This window comes from Quercus robur, chromosome 9, assembly GCF_932294415.1.
Source record: "Quercus robur chromosome 9, dhQueRobu3.1, whole genome shotgun sequence".
Lineage (NCBI taxonomy): Eukaryota > Viridiplantae > Streptophyta > Magnoliopsida > Fagales > Fagaceae > Quercus > Quercus robur.
Genome location: NC_065542.1, coordinates 31,212,533 through 31,233,243, shown reverse-complemented (window position 1 = coordinate 31,233,243; position 20,711 = coordinate 31,212,533). Strand labels below are relative to the sequence as shown.

The window sequence follows — 20,711 nt, the reverse complement described above, 5'->3', positions numbered from 1 at the left end:
AGAAGAGACACCGGAGAGAGAGAAAGAAAAAGAAAAAAGAAAAAATATTTTTGTAATAGAAGAGGAGAGAGGGATTTAATAAAATAATATTTTTTTTCTTTTAGCTGTTATGAACAGTGCACATCTATTTAGAGCATTTGCAGCAGTGTAGCTATAATGCTATAATGCTAAAATTTAGCTCCACAAACACAAAAACCTTGCTGCAGCAGTGGAGCTAAATCTAAAAAATTTAGCTCCATTGCTACAGTGCACATCTATAAATAGATGTGCACTGTTCATAACATCTAAAAGAAAAAAATATTCTTATCAAAAAAAAAAAAAAAAAAAAAAATTATTTTATTAAATTTCTCTCTCCTCTTCTATTAAAAAAAATATTTTTTCCTTTTTCTTTCTTTTCTCTTCTTTTATTGTAGTGAGATGGATTATTTTATTGTAGTTGTTATATTATTTTATTGTGATGTTTATATTATTTTATTGTGTTGAAAGCTAAAATAGATCCACTGTTATAGCATGTGTGTAGGTAAAATAGATAAAGTAACTTTTGGTGGAGCTAAAAAGCTAAATTTTTAGCTCCATTACTGTGGATGCTCTTATAGACGTGCACTGTAGCAATGGAGCTAAATTTTTTAGATTTAGCTCCACTGCTGCAGCAAGGTTTTTATGTTTGTGGAGCTAAATTTTAGCATTATAGCATTATAGCTACACTGCTGCAAATGCTCTAAGCATGTTATGACAACCCAACCTTCCGATGATGAGAGGCTATATGAGACAAATAAAAATACATGACAAAGCAATATATCATTGCAGAGATATATGAAAATATAAAATGTAAATTATTTGTATATCACTTGACCCTCAATTTTCAATAATGCCCTTTATCAATATGTGCTCTGCATCACCAAAATTCCAAAATGAACGTAAGTTAAATTCGCTTTTGCAATATAGTAATGAATCTATTGAAATGAAGTTTTCACTTTTATTGTTATTCATAGCAAATGAAATTATTATATACTCAGAAAATCATTTGCTCCTTTAAGCTAATGATGAAGCTATATATCCTTCTTCTTTGTGTGCTTGAATTTGCTGCACCTATGCTGTAATCTAGAAACTCAAATCAAGATTGTGAGACGTACAACACGAATAAAGTTACTTTGTAGTTGCTCTAAATCCTAAATTTATCTTCTTAATCCCTCATCTCTCAATCTGAAAGCACAAGTCATGTAGAAGCCGAATTTGACCGGAAGAAGCCATCCTAACAAACTTTGGCGAATTCATATCAACAAACAGGAAATTTATCCAAATAAAGAAGACCCACAAGGCCAAACTCAACTGGGTATGTAAATGTTAAAGATCAGAAACCAAAAACAGAGTATCACAATCAAGCAAAATATCAAAGAAACTTATGAGAATCTTCAACAATGAAGAGAGAAAATTTTCTGAATGAGAGAGAGATTTTATTGCTCTGAATTGTGATTACAAGGGAATGAGAATTTACAAAAGATATCTTTACATTTATACAACTAATCTCTACTGTACCAGAAAAATAAAAGAGCGGGAAACTAACAACCTTCCTAACCACCTGTAACGACTTCCCAAATTCCACTCCTCCAATAACCTTAAGCCATCTGTCCAGTAACAGCTTCACAGATACCCCATGTGCATCTCTCGTGCTTAACTTATTCCTTTCAATGCTACAAGTAGCTTTCTCAGCAATACACTAATGCTACTGTTGCTACTGTTGTTTAATCCCTTTTTCTTCTTTTGTTCTTTAGTTCTTCTTGCACGAGTCTGTCTTCCTTTATTCATCACTGCTTCAGGTTTACTCCTTTGTTTGATCTTCTTAACAGCCCCCCTCAAGACCAGAGCTGCTTCTGCTGTGGAAATAGCTTCTGAGTCTTGCAATGATTGTGGATAAGTAATGTTAGGACTGAAAAGGTTGAGTAATCCCAATCTACTAATCAAATCCAGGAATGCAGGTGCACCAAGTGCTTTAGTAAACACATCAGCTAGTTGTAAATTGGTCCTGACATGAAAAGTCTTAATCATTCCTGCCTGTATTTTTTCCCTGACTAAATGACAATCCACCTCTATATGTTTGGTTCTCTCATGGAACACTGGGTTTGCAGCTATGTGCAAGGCTGCCTTGTTGTCACAGTAGAGTAGTGCAGCCTTGGAGTGCTCAATTTTGAAGTCTTCAAGTAGATATAGCAACCAAGTGATTTCACAGCATGTTGAAGCCATTGATCTATACTCAGCCTCTGCTGAGGATCTCGATACTGTGTTTTGTTTCTTGGACCTCCAGGATATCAAAGTCTCACCAAGGAAAATGCAATATCCTGTCAAAGATCTCCTAGTGTCAGGGCATCCTGCCCAGTCCGCATCACAAAAGGCCTTCAATTGAAAATCTGAGTTAGCTGAGAAAAATAACCCCTGCCCTGGAGTACCCTTGATGTATTGTAAAACTCTTAGAGCTGCCACCATGTGAGGATGCCTAGGCTTGCTCAAAAATTGACTTAGCCTATTCACTGCATAACAAATGTCTGGTCTTGTCAAGGTTAAATACATCAATCTGCCTATAAGCCTTCTTTACTGTGAAGGATCATCAATTAACTCTCCTTCATCCTTTGACAATCTAAGATGCTGCTCCATAGGAGTTTTCATAGGCTTGCAGCCTATCATACCCGAATCTGTCAAAACTTCTAAGGCATATTTTCTCTGATTAAGAGTAATACCCTTATCACTCCTTGCCACTTCTAACCCCAGAAAATACTTCAAGGTTCCTAAGTCTTTTATCCCAAACTTAACATCCAAGAGTGCTTTCAAATCTGCTACACATTGAGCATCATTGCCTATGATCAATATATCATCTACATAGACCAAGAGGGCAGTGAAATTAGAGCCTTTTGAATGTACAAATAGTGCATAATCAGATTTTGATTGAACAAAACCCATTTCAGTGATTGTTGTGGATAGTTTAGCATGCCATTGCCTGCTGGCCTGCTTCAAACCATAAAGTGACTTTCTCAACCTGCATACAAGAGGTCTAGCATCTGTTGAACAACCCCCCTTGCTGTGATAGCCCTGTGGTAGGGACATGTACACTTCCTCCTCTAAATCACCATGGAGGAAGGCATTATTAACATCCAATTGATGTAAAGGCCAACCCTTGATAGCAGCAATGCACAGCAACACTCTCACAGATACTGATTTGGCAACTGGTGAGAATGTCTCAGAATAGTCCAGCCCCTCCTGCTGTGTATACCCTTTAGCTACTAATCTGGCTTTGTATCTCTCCACAGAGCCATCCGGATTATATTTAATCCTATAAACCCACTTGCAACCTATTGGAAACTTCCCATGAGGTAAAGGAACTACATCCCAAGTATGATTAAGTTCCAAAGCACCAATCTCCTTGTCCATTGCTCCCTGCCAAGCCTTTGAAAGCACAGCCTGATGGTAATACTCAGGTTCAACTTCAGCACTAGCAGCAAGAACAAAACTTTGATAGGAAGAACTAAGGTTAGCATAAGAAAGATGATTATGGATATCATAAGGACTACCTGGTGAAGGTCTAGTGGTAAGCAAGGAACAAGAGTAATCTTGTAAATAGGTAGGTAGTCTGTGAGTCCTAGTAGACTTCCTAATTTGAGGTGGAGAAGTGTGAGGTAAGGCTGTGACAGGGACAGTGTCAAATGCAGGAGATAAAAAACTAGAAGTTTCAATGGAACAATCCAATGGAACACATTCTGCAGTAACAGAAGTGCTTGCTGCATAATCTGGAAAGTCAGGTAAAATAGGTTCATTTGAGATGGTAGGCAAGGGAATAGGGTTTAAAGAAACAGGTGAGGACAAAGTGTTTGAATCAAAGGGATCAAGGTATTGAGGAAGATCAGAAGATTGAAAAGGAAATAGTGACTCATAGAAATGCACATCTCTTGAAATAAAAACTGAATGTGTGGTTAAATCCATTACTTTGTAACCTTTAACACCAAATGGATAACCAAGAAACACACATTTAGTAGCTCTAGGTAAAAACTTATGTCTGTTATGTGCAAATGTGGATGCATAACACAAACAACCAAACACTCTAAGATGTGAGAAGGTAGGCAGCTTACCAAAAAGAACCTCATAGGGTATTTTATTGTTAATAGCAGAATTAGGCAGTCTATTGATTAGGTACACAGCTGTGAGCACACAGTCTCCCCAAAGATTCAAAGGAACATTGGATTGGAACTTAAGTGCTCTAGCCACATTTAGAATATGTTGATGTTTTCTTTCAACAATTGAGTTTTGTTGAGGGGTTTCAACACAACTCAATTGATGAATAATGCCTTTGGACTTGAGGAAATCTTTTAATAGGAACTCAGTACCATTATCAGTTCGAATGCACTTGATTTTCTTGTTAAATTGAGTTTCAACATAGACATAGAACTGTGGCAAAAGAACTTGAGTTTCTGATTTAGCTTTTAACAAATAAATCCATGTACATCTAGAAAAGTCATCAACAATTGTAAGGAAATACTTGTAACCATCAATAGTAGGAATGGAAAAGGGACCCCACAAATCACAATGTACCAAATCAAAAGGATGATCAGAAATATGAGTGCTAGATGAAAATGGCAATCTTTTTTGCTTTGCTATTGGACAAATGTCACAATGAGTGGTTTTATTACACTGCACAAAGGGCATGATCTTATTCACAAGTTCAAGTTTACCACTTGAAGGGTGCCCTAATCTAGCATGCCAGAAATCAAAATGAGAAGCAACAGAATTACAGTATGTAGAGGCTGGAGTAGAAGACAAATCCTGGTATTTGTTATCCAGCAGAAACAATCCATTTTGTTCTCTACCCAAACCAATCGTGCTCCAATGAGCAAGATCCTGAATAAAGCAAAATGAACCAAGAAATATAAGACAACAGCATTGTGATTTGTTCAATTTACTGACAGAAATGAGGTTGAAAGTAAAGGAAGGAACACACAACACATCAGTGAGAATTAATGTGTCATTGATATGCATAGTTCCTATGTGAGTCACTAAAACCTTTTCACCATTTGGTAAGTAGACATATGAATTAGAAACACAAGTAAAAGAATCTAAAATAGATTCGGAGTGGACCATATGATCAGTAGCACCTGTATCAATGATCCAATCTGATTCAATATAGGCTGATTTGTTTACTGTTTTAGCTGAGAAAACAGTTGAATGTGGGATAGGATTTGAAATGGCAAACGAGGAATGACCAGAAATTTTACCTGAGAAGTTGTTGATGTAATTGGAAGTAGATGCACTTAATGCCAAAGGCTGAGAAGTGCTAGTTCCTGCAGTGTTCAAGCAAGCCAACTGCTATGAAGTTGAAGACTGATGTGAAGTTGAAGACTGAGGTATTCCTCCAACTGACTGTGAATTCAGAAAGGCTAAAAGCTGTTCACATTGAGATTTAGAGATTGGACACTGTGGAGTTGAAATCATAACTTCCTCAACAGATTGATTAGGATTGGTAGTTCCAAAACCAGCTACTTGATTGGCCATGGACTTGTTCTTGAATTTGAACCCTGGAGGAAAACCATGTAACCTGTAGCATTTATCCACTGTATGCCCTGTCTTCCCACAATGAGTGCAAATAGGACCTTCCCTTTTGAAATTCCCTTTGTTATTGTGGTTGTGTTTAAAGCCAGAACCAGCATTTGAGTATAATGCTGTGGCTTCAATAGGATGTGTGGAACCAGTGAATTCACCATTCTTGAAACTCCTTTGCTTTTCTTCTTGCAATATCAAGGAAAGAACTCGATTGATATCAGGTAGAGGTTCATACAGCAAGATTTGACCTCTGATAGCTGAATATGAGTCATTCAATCCCATCAAGAAACGCATCACTTGATCACGATCATATAAGTCTGAAGTGGTTCTTTGAGCTCCACAATTACAGGGACATTTACACACAGGCACAGATTGATAGTTAGCCAATTCATCAACCAAGGCTTTGAACTTCGTGTAATAATCTTCCACAGACAATTGACCTTGAACAAGGTAAGCTGATTCCTTCTGAAGTTCAAAGATTCTAGGTCCACTTTTCTGAGAAAACCTATGGCGAAGATCCAACCAAATTGTTTTAGCATTGTCAGTGTACATAATGCTAGAAGCAATGTTTGGTGATACTGAATTGATAATCCAGCTGAGCACTGTCATATTACACCGAGTCCACAAAATGAATTGTGGTGAATCTGGACTTGGCTCTGCTATGGTGCCATCGACAAAGCCAGTCTTGTGCCTAGAAGTGAGTGTAATGATCATTGATCTCGCCCATGGAAAGTAATTTCTTCCTCCAATCAGCTTCTGAAAAACGAGTTGAACAGTGTTGTTATCACTACTGCTGAGATAGAATGGATTTACAGAATCACCATTCGCAGCTGTGTTAGTTTGATTGTTGCTTGATGAATGATTATTTGAAGTTTCTTCAACGGTCGCCATTGTTGGAGCTTCGAACCTTGAAGAAGATTAGATGAATTCTCAGAGAATTCAAGAGAAAATAACCAACAAACAACAAAGGAACAACGATCTGATCCTGATTATTGTTCTGATACCATGTTAAAGATCAGAAACGAAAAACAGAGTATCACAATCAAGCAAAATATCAAAGAAACTTATGAGAATCTTCAACAATGAAGAGAGAAAATTTTCTGAATGAGAGAGAGATTTTATTGCTCTGAATTGTGATTACAAGGGAATGAGAATTTACAAAAGATATCTTTACATTTATACAACTCATCTCTACTGTACCAGAAAAATAAAAGAGCGGGAAACTAACAACCTTCCTAACCACTTGTAACGACTTCCCAAATTCCACTCCTCCAATAACCTTAAGCCATCTGTCCAGTAACAGCTCCACAGATACCCCATGTGCATCTCTCGTGCTTAACTTATTCCTTTCAATGCTACAAGTAGCTTTCTCAGCAATACACTAATGCTACTGTTGCTACTGTCGTTTAATCCCTTTTTCTTCTTTTGTTCTTTAGTTCTTCTTGCACGAGTCTGTCTTCCTTTATTCATCACTGCTTCAGGTTTACTCCTTTGTTTGATCTTCTTAACAGTAAAATATGAGACAAACCCAAAAAGAAATTGACTTTTACACAGCTATTTCAAACACAGATAAAGTCAGAAATTTAGATTTTGAGAATGAAAAAGATTATAGAAGACCGACTTGAGCTTGGAAATCACTCTGACAGACTCTTATAAGCCCCAAAGAGCGTCCTTCTCTTCCTCCATTTGTGTCCACAAACCCAAAATCTTCATGATCCAACACTGCAAGCAAAGCAACCAACAAGGAAAAACTCATAAAAATCCAAAAATTCAATCAAATAAGCAAAAGAATATGAGAAAGAAATCAACTTTTTCCCTTAACAGAGAAAGTCTGTAACACAACGTGATTTCCCTAGTCTCTCTCTCTCTCACTGACTCTCTGATCCTTTCTCTCTCCCTCATCGCCTCAGTGTGTTGAAAAAAATTGCTCTCAGCAAAACGCACCGTTAAAGTTTCTCACCGAAACATGTCATTTTGGCACAACGCTTGAATAAACCAAAATTACTGTAGATAAGCGTATTTACTCTTTTTATATATGTTCCCTAGCATTGGCTGCACGCAGCAAGGCACGTGCTCCCCCGTTAATAAGAAAATTAATATAGGTTGTGTGTGAAATCGTAAATTTTGCTCATTTAAATTGATTATATTAAAAAAAAAAAGTCTAAAAATACAATAAAATATCACAATATTTTCACAATATCTTCATTTTTAGGATTTGAATAGACTTTTTTTATTTTATTTGAGAGAAATGCTACATTCATAACATCTTTAGAACAAATTCTAAATGACAAATTATTATTGGTTTTAAACGGATAACATTGTTATTGTTATTTTGAAAACATTTTTATTCTCAAAACATTTATTTTCAGTTGGGGTTAGTCACAATCTCATATTTTATTATTTTATTTCGACTTGTAAGAAATTGATACTTCAATATTTGTAAAAATATTTTGAAATTTGTTGTGTCGGTATAACAATATATATGTCAGCTTACATAAATATTTAAAAAAAAAAAAAAAAACACAAATCAATTATCGAGAAAAAAAAAATTTAGGCACGGTAGAAATTGATGTTAAAATGTTGTGAACTTAGCATTTTTTTTATTTGATTTGTAAGAAACTGAAATCTCAACAATTGTAAAAATATTGTGATAATAATAAGTGTTGTAACACTTTTTCAAAACATTTATTTTTCAGTTATGGTTAGTCACAGTCTCATATTTTATTATTTTATTTTGACTTGTAAGAAATTGACACGTCAATAATTGTGAAAATATTGTGAAATTTGTTGTGTCTGTATAACAATATATAGCCGCTTTTATTATAAAGAATTAGCAGATTATTATTATTATTATTATTATTATTATTATTATTATTTTGACAAGAAGCTTTATTTTTTTTTTAATTTCATTTTATTTATCGGATGATGAGGATAAGATGTTCGATCTCTACAAATCAAGGAGTTGTGCTAGGACCACAAAAAATGTCACAACTTTGTGTTACAACTTGCTATGTGGCGAGTTGTGACTAGTGAAGGAGTGTTTGTGAGCCATGTGGAGACACATCTTTACCAATTACAACTTGCCACGTGGCAAATTGTGTCACAAAATTGTGTCATTTTCGGTGGTCTCAACAGTTTCCCAAATCAAGCCATAGCAATCACGACCCATCACAACTTAAGTGTACCTGGCCAAGTATAGGGTCTCATTGGAAAAGAAGGGATTTTCATTTTCCAACTACTGGGTTTGGGAAACTTTTCCCAAGAAAACCAACAAGCTTCACTCAGCTTGGCATAGCAAAAGCTAGGGGCAATTGGAAGAGGAAAATCCCCATCAGTTTTGAACCAATAGGTCCAAACGGCTTAATCTAGGCAAATCTAATTCAAGTGGGCTTGACCTAGAACTACGACCATTGGAACTTAAAAAATAAGTTGGACATACAATTGCAACTAGAAGGTTTTTTTTTTTTTTTTTTTTTCTTAATTTTAATTTTAATATATATATATATATATATTTTTTTTTTTTAAATTGAAAATAAGCTAAATTAATTGAATAAATGTGAGATACCAACACCTCGAGTTAGTTTTGTTTTTTACCAAGCTCATGTTATCAGGTGAGGTTGTGTTTATTACCTCTCAAAATGCATGGTCTGATTGACGATATTTGACCCCTTAAATTAAATTGAGAGTTGTATACTTGCAGATTTGGAATAACCACTTATATTAATTATTATAAAAAAAAAATACAAAATCCATAATGAAAAACACATTTTCATCAATTAAATAATATAATTTAAACATTTGATAGAAAAAATAATAATAATTACAAAGCTTGATTCCTAGATACAGTATAAAAATTACATAGCTTGTAATTTTATAGTTAAATTCCGAAAAATGAATATTACAACATAAGACCTAGTTTAACAACCATTGATTTAAGTGTATCAAAGGCTAAATTAGTGAAGGTGTTAGATAATAGGACCCACCTTGCCCAGTACAATTGATCTTCTAGAGTATGGTGGCTCCCATCGTGTCATGCAATCCATTCATTTAAACATGTCAAAATAGGCATGTTCTTCACATAAAAAACAATACATCTAGGGTTTTTGTATTTAAAAAAAAAAAAAAAAAGTTTTGAGCATATAAACCACATGTGAAGATTTAAATGCTAAATCCAAAATCCATTATGTTTAACTCTAATTTAACCCATATCATCAAAGACAAACATGATTCAATTGATTAAAAGTAGTAATCAGAGATGAAACAACTAAAAGGTCGAGAAATACCACTTGCATGCACAAGACTTGATATGATATCGGTTTAGGTTTGGATGGATAATCCTATCTAGAAATTTTTGTGTTTAGAATAAATTGGGAAGATATTTTGGATGATTTAAGGCTTGGAGAGTAAAGAATTCAAGCAATTAAGGGTTCATTCATGTGCTGAATAAAGGAATATTGCATGCTTTGAATTTTACACCCCTACTTTATTTATAAAGAGGGATAAAGCCTTCGTTAATTGATGAGTTTGAGTGAGACTCAAACTTTCCAAGGCTTGAGTTTTTGGAATAACAAGTCAAATCTTGATAGGATAAAGTTTTAAAATTAGAGAAATCGCAAAACTGTATAAAATTTGCAGTCAAAGAGGCAAGTGCTGATGACACTTTGGGGGATTCAGTGCTAATTGGAACTTAGAGCTAGAGTTCCATATTGATTGACACTTAAACCTAGAGTAAAAATCTTGATTTTTTTTTAATTTAAAATTTAATGTGATTTTGACATTTTTCTGATCAAACAATTTTGAGCTCCTTTTGATTTCGGAACCTAAAACAATCAAAATGTCTACTTCCATCAATATGAATGTATCAATTTTTTTTGTGGACAAGTGATAAGGAACAAAAATAACTCCAACACATACTTGCTTAGTGTCTATTTAAGAATAACTCATTTTATTTTTTATTGGAAACATTTTGCTAAAAGTGTGCTAAAATATACTTTCAGTTTTTGAAGTATACTTTCAGCAAAGAAACAATGAAAAAGAGATTTCATTTATATCCTGGTAAATTTTATTTTTCATATTACAATAAATAGGAATATGATGGAATTGTGACAATTACACCTTAAGGAGACAGAAAATGAATACTGTTTGATATGATTAGGAAAGATGTGATAGAAACAATACAAACCGGTTGGTGCAACATGGAAATATCTTAGCTAGGGATGTGTGAAACCTAAAAAAAACCATCCTGGAGAACGAGCTAGGGCCTCAGTTTTGTGGTAGAGATTGAAACAGTCCTCGGCTAGCAAAAGTCTAGTATTGACCAAAAATTGCAGCACATCATGTCAAAAGAAATCGTAACATGTATTGTATTACTGGAAAGAAAGACTCACTCAGTCTTGCCCTTTCATTTCCAAGTTCCAGCTAAGCCCAAGGGGAATGAATATAATTCTAGTTGTCCAAATTGTCAGTGCATGCATCAGGATAATGGCACCAGTTGAATGAACCTGAACTCTATTTTGATTTAGAGGCTGTAGGATTAAACTCGTGCTTTACCCTGGCGTTATAACAGGAATAAGTAAAAATGCATGGTAGGTAAGAGAACCTAGTTTTTTTAATAGAGAAAATTCAGAAATACAACTTTCCTTATAACGTTTACAACAATTTATTGAAGTAGTTAATGGTGAATAGTGAAAAAAAAAAAATAGATCCATATAAAAGTGATTATTTACCACTCATACCACTTCAACTTCAATAAATTATGACAAAAATTGTATCAGTAAAACAACTGTTTTTTATGTATATTAGCATGGACAAAAGTTCATTCTGTTTATTATGTAACCAATGCAAATAAACATCCATGTATATTTTTTATAACTTAACTTATTTGATATTCATAGCTGTGACTTGGTAATAAGTTGGATGACTAAAGTCACATGATTGAATTATATATAGACGATTATTTGAACGGCGGGTTTTGAGAAAACATTATCTTTAGTAAAATACGAGCAGTATACTACATAATATATATGTATGTAATTAAAAAAAAATTTTATCATATAAGTCTCAACTTTTTTCTAAAAATAAAAAGACTCAACTACCCTAAAGAATGCATGTCTTTTTCTATTAAAAAATATAATACAGGCATTAAATATTTTTGTATGATACTTATACAAAATTGCTTCTATGGGGACGCAAGGACCGTGGAAGACTAAGAATGCTATGACCATTATTCATTCATTAGGTGAAAGCACCTTAAACTAGAGGAGTGAGATTCCTCACGAAGAAGGTGGGAAGGGACTAAATATCTCCTAGAAGCCCGAGTGGAGAAATTGGCATTCAAGGAGAAGGTCAAGGTATTTGAAAGAAGTTTCATGTGAAAGGCTACCTACTATCTCTACATTAAATGAATGTCAATAGCTTTATCAGCTGCATTAATGAGGAAATGATATTTGAATAGTGGATTCATAGCTAAGCAATTCCTTCTCCCACCTTCAACAGGAGTTTAATGGGACAAGTGTCCTAGGGATAACCTAGAAGGATGCAGATGGAGAGTTAGGATGTAGGAAGCATAGGAGTATATAAAGGAAGAGAACTTCCAGATGAAGGGACCAAGAAACAATCAAGAAAAAGAGATTAGAACAAGAACAGTAGGGAAAAAGAGAAAAAGGAGAGTGCATAATCTTGTGTAAGAATTTTATACTCGGGCTAGCTTAAGGAAAACATTAATACTACTTGATTTTTGCTTCTAACTCATTCCTTCTTACTTGAATCTTCGGACTTGAACCCGAACTTTTTTTCCCACTCTCTTTATAAATTCTATCTGTTTGAGCCTAATTTGGTGATACAGGCCTCACTATTCTAAGTGGGTTTGGACCCCAAACTTTTGAGTCCTTACAACTTCAATCTGAATGAATTGTAATACTCTTATCATAACTATATATTGGTTTGAATCAATGGTAATTCTTTGTTCAAAATTCAACAAATCTTATTGAGAGTGTCTTACCTTAAATTTAATTAGTGTGACTCACTTTGAGGATATTTTAACTTGATGCCTTTAGGGTATTTATTACTATTTTAACTGGATGCTATTAAAAAATTAGTTTTTTTTTTTTTTTTTCATAACAAAATTTTAAAAAATAATTTTATAAACCAATATTTTTAAGCCATCCGTTAACTTTTTATTTTTATAATTTCTCACAAACTTATTCCTATGAGCTTGACTGACTTCTAGGATTTCTTTTTATTAATTGATTTATTTTTTATTTTTGAGAAGAACTTACTTCTGGTACTTTGCTGCACCCAAGATGAAATGTTCAACGCATAAAACTATAAATTCACTGGGCACGTACAAGCGAGATATTGAGGGACTCCAGCTTACAGGACAAAATCTAACATGACAATGACTAGTATCTGAGTCGTAATTGTCTGAAATATAGTTTGTCATCAATTTATCGTAGGATCTATCTAAATCTCTTATGTATCTATTAGATGGTGATACTCTATGAAATGTCTTTGCTTTCCGGTTGGAAGGATTCAAAAGTAGAAGGTTTCAGTGGTAACTCTCACTCATTACTCATGTCACGTGGGACGACCTCTAACTAATGACAATTCTGAAATGGATAATTCTTTGCTTCATTTTTCCATGTCCACTCTGGTTCTGGAACAGCCATTGGGTAATGCTGAGAAGATTCTAATCATTAATTTAATGATTGTTGCGGATGTCGAGCACCGCGGATATGAAATCTAGGAAAACATTGCCTATCTTTTCCTTTCACACTGTTGCATTTCTACGGTCTTTTTGTTTTTTAAGTTCTTAAAAGGAAAAAGTTTCAGAATTTTCCTCATGTGGCAAATGACAAATTACACCTACGATTTTTTTTAATTAATTTCTTTTTAAAATTTTTTTGTATTAGAACTGGACTTTATAAAAGATGACAATTTACTGCGTGTTTGGTTGAGGGGTTTGAATAATATTGTTTGTATTTTTTTGAAATACGTGTGGATGAAAAAGTATGTAAAAATACGTATAATGTTGTTTAAAAACTAAAAACATGTTACTAAACTGTTCTACCAAACAGGTCCTTAAACACTTGGTTTCATAATGGTTAAAAACCACAGTCAACTTGTTAGGGGAAGGGGACGTTGTTGCGTGGAGCAAAGGTCAAGGGTGCAATGGGACCACCAGGATGGAGCACGCTGTGTTGGGACCACAAGTATCTAACGTGAAAGCTGAAGTTATTGAGTTTCTTAACGTTAGTTTGTTATTTGGCAGATTCTAGCAGAGTCTTAGGAGTTCTTTTGCTTAATTTTCATTTGTAAATGTTACCAATCATTTTATTGTGACATCAATTTGGAGCAAAATTTTTAGTATTTTTAACATTTTTACTGCGCAGAAAAATTATGAAAAATATTGCCAACTAGAGGAACCTCATATCCATTTGAAGGTAAAAAGTCAAGCTGAGAATATTAAGGCAGATATTCCTTTCCACTAAAACTTGCCCATTCCTTACTTAACCTCACCAGTCGCCAGTCACCAGTCACCAGCAATGTAGATGTAGCAGTGGCAACTCCAGGAATTTTGTCTAAGGTATTTCTATTTCACTTTGAAAAATTTTTGGATAATTTTAATCTATTTTGGGATGTTTCCGTAAATACCAACCGAAATTTGAGATTTGACCAGCATGAAGTTTGTGCTTAAAAAAAAAAATGTTCTTAAAACCAAAACAAATTTGCATTCTGTACATTGAAAAATCTCAAAAGGAAAAAAAAAAAATGAAAAGAAATGAAATGAACAAAGGTACCTGTACAATAAACTATAAGTTCTTTTGAAATATTAATAAAATTATTAATTATTGTTGTTTAGTTGTTTCATAAATTTGTTTTTCTTTTATAAACTATAATTTGTTGTATTATTGTTTCATTAATTATTAAATTATTAATTGTTATTTAGTCTAACATAATTTAATTTGTTTGTCTTTTATAATGTATTAGTTAATTAAATTATTAATTATTGATGTTTAATTGCTTCGTTAATTTTTTTTACTAACTACTAGCAGTCTAGCACACATCCCACTGTGCATTAGCACACACTAGCACACACTCTTGCCTCTTCGATACCGTACCAGAGGCCGTTTTGGTTTAGTTAGAAAAACGAAATATTTCGGTACTAGTGAATACTAGTGTACCGTTTTGCATTTACCGCTAAATAATATTCTCTTAAAAATTTTATTTATTCTCCTAAAAATATAAAATAATTTTAAAGTTTGACATAATAATTTCTTTAAATATTAGTAATAATTATGGTTGTAGTATAAATTTTTTATTTAGAAGAGATGTAGTTAAATAATAGTATCAAGTACATGTACTTACTAAATGTAGTAATGAAAAGGCAGAAGAAATAAAAATTACTGTGCAAAAGTTAAAGCTAGGCACGTGGGTGGTTGGAGATAAACTTGAAAATTTTGAAAACCGTTGACTCATTTAATGACTTCAGTATTCACGTGGGGAGTGGGACTCTACTCACTCTGGTGTACAAAACACATACGGCCATTGGCCTTCAAAACTAGAAATACCAAAGAAAAGAGAAGCGGAAAAGTAGAAGAAAAACAGAGAACGGAGAAGAAAAGGCGAGGAAGAAGAAACTGCGGTTGACCAAATGGAAGTGGCCGGAGACATGGAAGTGACCGGCGATGTGGTGGTGAGTGGCTGTGACGACAAAAACTGATGATTTTGGCCTTTTTTTTCTTTTTTTTTTTTTTATAGATTTTAGTTCAAAATTTGTTTGGCATAAAAATTTTGAGGGTGTTTCTATTTTTTTTTTTTTTTTTAAGGGTGGACAAATAAAAAAATTTAAATTATTATATATAATTTTTTTTTTTTTTTTCAAGTCAGGGTGTTCCTGGGAACACCCTGACCTCTGAGTGGCGTCGCCACTGAGATGTAGTACTAGTGATAAGGGATATACAACTGTCAATAGGTCCATGCAATCGCAGAATTTATACTTGACCGACCCACCTAGCTAGACCTGATCCACATTCAAATCTTGATATTGTCTTCTCCCATGATACTTTGAATCTCCATAGATTCTCAACAAAAAAATAAAAACAAAAATACCTCTATCTACATCTTGTATATTAGTTAACTGCTATAATATTTTTGTCCTAGAATAAGAGATTTAGGTTGGTTGGCTGATAAAAAGTAGTAATTATTACGTGTAGAAGCAAGGATTTCAAATCCTATAGAATCTATTAAAAAAAATTCTTTACACACCTTTTTTCTCCTTCCATTTACTGCTCTCTACATTTGATCTTAAATACTCAGAAAAGCTAAGGATTCCAACAACTACTTGAGAGCAAGAGAGAGAGAGGTTTACACAGTACACACAATTCTTTTTAGGACTGGGTAGGTAGAGAAAAACTAGGGAGGTAGAAGGTGATGGAGCTGAACCAAAGTGAGGGGATAGTCAAAGCCAAGAGGCCTATGACAAAGCCAGAGAAGGTGGGGGAGATGAACTCTGATGATCAGAAGGCGATACGAGCCAAGACAGAGTCAAGGTTCACACCAAAGAGGGGGAGTACTGTAATTCCAGCAAAGAGGAGGTTAGTTAAAACAATGATGCTTGATTCGATTGTCAAATCTATTGCGTCTCTTCTCCGTTCTCTTTGTTCCTCTGCCTCTAAAGCCCCCAAGGCCGCCCTATCTGAAAAGTCCAGCGGCAGCTCAAAGTTGGTGCCACTTCCACCTCTCAATTCATCAAATAGCAAGTTACAAGAGTAACATATTTCCAAATATAATGTAGCACTGGTCTTCTGAAACGATTTCAAGCCTCTTTTGATCTTTTCTTTGTCCTCCGCTCCTCCTTTTGGTGGTAATTAAACGATGTCATGTACGGTGCATTTCAAACATTTAGTATTATAATATTTATCAACTTCAATTATATTACATGTCATTAAAAAGAAATAATAATTAAGAATATGATAATACTTGACAGTATTGAAAATTACACTTTTAATGTTTGAGGTAATTTTCATTTATCTTTTATGTTCCTATTCACAAGGACGTAGTTGTTTGTAGACCAAGGTCTCCCTGGAATTTCTTTTTAAAAATTCTTGGTATATATATATTTGAAAGTAAATACAAAAAGTTAATATTTGGTACCCCAAATTGAATCTAAAAAAGAAAGAGTGATGCTAAGAATAATATGAAATTTACTATATAAAAATAAATTTTAAATATTAATTTTTGTGGGGGTTAAAACTAAAAGTCTATCCATTATATTCATTATCACATCAGTTAATAAGCTTTATCTTGTAAAATTTAAATGGTCAAGGTTTGTATTAAAGTTGTGCCCTATGAATTCAATTGAAAAATAACCCTTTCAAAGTAAAGGTTGACCAAAATTATATAGGGGAGGAGTCACTTAACCTATATATGTTTGGTATTATAGTTTGCTTAATCGATGTTTGAGACCTAAATTTAAGTTAAAAGTTTAGGAATTTCAATTTTGAGTGATATCATGCCGCTTGGTTCCACCTTAAGGATTGTTTGATTACTTCTTATTTTTTTGTCATCCTGTTTTTTTTTTTTTTTAATTCTTTTTTTAAAGAAAACTAGTCAACACTAATTAGTTTTTCTAGTAAGAATAATATTGGAAATACAATAATGTTAAATATGAGTTACAACTTTCTGGTTGATATTCTCTCAAAAAAAAAAAAAAATCTGATTGATACTATTTCCTTTATAAAATAGTTGTACTACACTCAATAAATAAGTATTTTAAGTCAAGAATAGTGTCAAAAGTCAAACTCGGCTTCAAAATAACATTTTCTAGTGGATTCTCTGATATATTTTATACATTGAAAGGAAAATTGTTATGATATTAATTATGCAATTAAACTTAGTGTATTCTTTGATAATTGTTGTGATTTAAATGACTAATTGATTAGAAATGTAATAAGCTATAAGTAACCATTATTTTATAAATTTTCTTTTATTTATATTTTGTTAATATTGTATAGATGTTAGTTTTATTTTTTCATATATTAATTTAATATTGTTAAAAATTTTGATGCTTTGGCCCCCCAGAAGAAACTTGGCTCTGTTCCTACCTCTCCAAGAATAATTTACAATTTTTGTTGAGAAGAATAATTTACAAGACAAAATCCAACTAGAATCTGTTGCGATAGTCAAAGGTGGTCCAAAGGTATACGCGTCAATTTGTTGCTAGATCACATAATCTTATGTGAATCTTTTAGATAGTGAGACTCTGCTGGTACCAAAGTGGACAACAATATCCAGTGCTTCAAATCATGGATAGTAGAACCCCTGACTTAGTTCCTTCACAGCTATTTTACTACTTTATTTATTTATTTAAAAAAAAAAATAATTCTTCTGATGTATTACAAGATCACAAATAAAATTTTATCTCTGTCCATGATATAACGTAGATTCTATATTTGACAATTTTACATTGACTAGAACCCACGCTCATGAGAAATGCTGGCAAATAATGAAATAGTCTGCCCACTCTTCTATTGAGTATTGAGTTCAATATCGATCCCTTACTCTTTAACGTTAGTTTCCATGTGTCTTTAACATAGGAGGTCTTATAAGCAAGTAATTAATTATCGTTATGGAAAAAAAAATAACCAATAGGGTTGTTGAGGATAGGCATAGAATCAGAAAGTGAGGGCAGGGACATTGATGTTTATGTACGTGCGCTGTCAATTGTTGTGCCTTTTATCTAAACAAAAAAACAAAAAACAAAAATTGTGTTGTGAGTTTTGCCCTACGAATCCAGGTACGTGAGTATGTCATGCTATATTGCTTTTCATATTTTGTACATCACATTCAATTAGCTGCGCACATGACAACCTACCACTAGCCATATAATTATAAAATCGACCATTGTTGTCTTTTGTACGAGGAATACTACAAATAAGTATCTCAATCCAACTCAACCAATTGGATTAAATCGGATTTTAGCGGGTAGGTTGAGTTGGGTTGTGATTTTTTTTTTTTTTTTTTTTTTTTTTTTTTTTTTTATTTATAGTAAATCTGGTTGGGTTCAAATCATAAGATTCACAAAACTGTCTAACTGAACCACCCTACCTATATTTAATATATATTTAAAAATATATTATACAATTTTTTTAATTTACTTTTTTGCCCATTTTTCTAAATAAAACTCAAACTCTAAGTTCTCCACATATAGTTTGTGTTGATTTGGTATTATACTTAGAATTATTTGGTTATAAATTTTCTTTTATATGTAATGGTGTTGTTCTAATGCTCAATTTAATAATAATAATTGTAATTAAAAAAAGTCCAACCCATAGATCCATAGGGGTTGGGTTGGACTCCTGTGTTGAGTTGGATTTTTTTTTTTTTTTTAAACTCACCATGATAGGTTAGATTGAAAAACCCCTAAACTTGACCCAACACAACTCATGCACACCCTTACCAATAAGAAGGCAATTTTAAGTATCAGATAAAAAGATCACGAATCAGAGTACCAAATTGGTTGAATTGATTAAAGAGCAATCATTATAGGAAAAATATTCGTATATTTTTAAATAAAAAATATCTATAGGTTACAAATTTGTCAAGAAACTTGGCTCCTTTCGCTTATTCAAGCAAATCAATCTCGACCTTTTTTCAGTCTGGTTTGTTTAAAACCACTGGGAGTCATGACAACATGCTTAGAAAAATGATTTCGGCTGCAAGTTCTTTTCGTTGTGTAGCATAGGGCTGTCCAGCGGTTCTCTGACCCATCCAAACCGATTGGGTCCGACCGACCCACATCCCAGCGGGTTAACCTGAAACCTATAATGAGTCGGATTCGGGTGTGCTTCTTTCAAAACCTGATTATTCGAGTCGGGTAGCGTTTTAAGGAAGAAAAAACCCGTATTACCTGACCCGACCAATATTGAAAAAAAAGAAAAAGAAAAAAAAAAGGTAATTCAAGGATTCAGGAACCCGTGAAGACTGAAGAGAGAAGACTGATTGGACTTAAAGCACTGAGTTTTTTTAGTTTTACACGCAAAGTCTCAAATCAACAGCTTGTTGCTAAGACTTTTACACGCAAAGCCTAAGAGTGATTAGACTAAACACTATATCTACACATTTACATTGGTGGGTTGAACCATGGCCGTGTGATTTGAGCGTGATTAACGGTCTTGATCCTTCTGAAGATCAACAAAATTGCTCCTACACACAAAAGAAAATCACACAAAATCTCTCTTCAGAGGTTCAGAATGGCGAACCCTCAAATCATAATCAATTTTCCACTTCCCCAAGCCATGGCCGGTTACCCTCCCTCAGCCTTAAGAGGCCCTCAACCCTCATCTCTTTCTCTTTTAAATCAATCTGATTCTTTTCTCTGTTCTACTTTTCTCTGCTCTCTAGTCTCAAGGGTTGATTCAAAATCTCTCTTATATTTTGAAACACTTGACTTCACTCCAACTCTCCAAGTCTCCAACGGACCAAACACCAAACCTTGCTGGTTCTCATCTTTACACGTATCCCCACTGAGCAGAGGATCGGAGTGTTATCGTTGGTCCGTCGCACCAAGGGCACCGTCCGCCGTCTCTCTGCCTTCAAGCTCGGCGACTACGGTTTCGTTTTCCTCATCAACTGGTTCGTGTCGCTCAAAAAACCTTAAAAATCTATTCTTTCTCTTTTTTATTAGTTATTTAGATTCTTTTGATTGTTTTTTGATACTTTTAAGATGATTTGATTGCCTTATTGTATAAAGAGTGGTGAAGATTTAACAAATAATACAGACACCAAACAAAGTTTGTAACTTTTTGAAGTAAAAAAATATTTGAGGTGATGGTTTGTGATTAGTGCACTGTTACTTTTATTGTACATTTGCATCAACATTTGTGAAAAGTGAGACATTACAACAAATAGGTAGTGAGTTTGAGCTCAAGCACCTCCTTTCCATGTAAGAACACTGTGATGTTGAGGAAGTTTGTTCAAAAACCATTGGCTATGTGTAACTAAGCAATCTTAAAAAAAAAAAATAAATAAATAAATAAATAAATAAAAGGAAGAAGAAGAAGAAGAAGAGAGAGAACAAACTAAAGACAATGAGAGTCTCAGATTACTTCAACTGAAGTTGTGTCTATGAT

General features: G+C 33.6%; 2 long non-coding RNA genes across 2 annotated transcripts; one reads left to right on the top strand and one right to left on the bottom strand.

The window, feature by feature from the left end:
* Positions 1-7,096: 7,096 nt before the first annotated feature.
* Positions 7,097-7,563, bottom strand: LOC126700573 (uncharacterized). Its single transcript, XR_007647243.1, has 2 exons — positions 7,390-7,563; positions 7,097-7,302 (listed from the first exon to the last, which is right to left on the bottom strand). It is a non-coding gene; the product is annotated as an uncharacterized LOC126700573 (long non-coding RNA).
* Positions 7,564-14,931: 7,368 nt separating this feature from the next.
* LOC126700575 (uncharacterized) lies at positions 14,932-16,518 on the top strand. Its single transcript, XR_007647245.1, has 2 exons — positions 14,932-15,274; positions 15,898-16,518. It is a non-coding gene; the product is annotated as an uncharacterized LOC126700575 (long non-coding RNA).
* Positions 16,519-20,711: the final 4,193 nt, after the last annotated feature.